Consider the following 1,264-nt stretch of genomic DNA (forward strand, 5'->3'; position numbering starts at 1 on the left):
TCTCTCTCTCTCTCTCCCTCTCTCTCTGTTTCTCTCTACCTGCCTACGTCTCCCTCTCTCTCTGTCTCTCTCTACCTGCCTGCCTCTCTCTCTCTACCTGCCTGCCTCTCTCTCTCTCTCTCTCTCTTTCCCTCTCTGTCTCTCTCCACCAGCCAGGCTCTCCCTCCCTCTCTCGCTCTGTGTCTCTCCCTACCTGCCTGCCTCCCCCTCTCTCTCTGTACCTGCCTGTCTCCCTCTCTGTGCGCCTCTCTACCTGCCTGCTTCTCTCTCTGTGAATCTCTACCTGCCTGCCTCTGTCTCTTTGTCTCTCTCTACCGGCCTGCCTCGCCCTCCCTCTGTGTCTCACCACCTGCCTGCCTCTGTGTGTGTCTCCCTCCCTGCCTGCCTCTCTCTCTGTGCGTCTCTCTACCTGCCTGCCTCTCTCTTGGTGTGTCTCTCTACCTGCCTGCCTCTCCCTCTCTCTCTCTCTCTCAACCTGCCTGCCTCTCCCTCTCCCTGTCTCTGTCTGTCTCTACCTGCCTGCATCTCTCTCTCTGTCTCTACCTGCCTGCCCCCTCTCTGTGAAACTCATCCTGACTGCCTCTCTCTCTGTGTCTCTACCTGCCTGCCTCTCTCTCTGTGTCTCTCTACCTGCCTGCCTCTCTCTCTGTGCATCTCTCTCTACCTGCCTGCCTCCACTCTCTCTCTGTGCGTCTCTCTCTCTACCTGCCTGCCTCTCTCTTGGTGTGTCTCTCTACCTGCCTGCCTCTCTCTCTGTCTCTCTACCAGCCTGCCTCTCTCTCTCTGTGAATCTCTACCTGCCTGCCTGTCTCTCTCTCTCTCTCTCCCTCTCTCTCTGTTTCTCTCTACCTGCCTACGTCTCCCTCTCTCTCTCCATGTCTCTCTCTACCTCCTGCCTCTCTCCCTCTCTCTCCCTACATGCCTGCCTCTCCCTCTCTTTCTGTCTCTCTGCCTGCCTGCGTCTCCCTCTCTGTCTCCCTCTCTGTCTCCCTCTCTGTCTCCCTCTCTGTACCAGCCTGCCTCTCTTTCTGTCTCTGTCTCTCTCTACCTGCCTGCCTTTCCCTCTCTTTCTGTCTCTCTACCTGCCTGCCTCTCTCTGTGTCTCTCTACCTGCCTGATTCTCTCTCTGTGAATCTCTGCCTGCCTGCCTCTCCCTCTCTCTCTTCCTGCCTGCCACTCCCCCTCCCCCTCTCTCTCTCTCTCTTCCTGCCTGCCTCTTCGTCTCTCTCTATCAGTCTCTCTCTACCTGCCTACCTCTCCCTCT

The sequence above is a fragment of the Chiloscyllium plagiosum genome, unplaced genomic scaffold (assembly GCF_004010195.1).
Source record: "Chiloscyllium plagiosum isolate BGI_BamShark_2017 unplaced genomic scaffold, ASM401019v2 scaf_13793, whole genome shotgun sequence".
Classification (NCBI taxonomy): Eukaryota; Metazoa; Chordata; class Chondrichthyes; order Orectolobiformes; family Hemiscylliidae; genus Chiloscyllium; species Chiloscyllium plagiosum.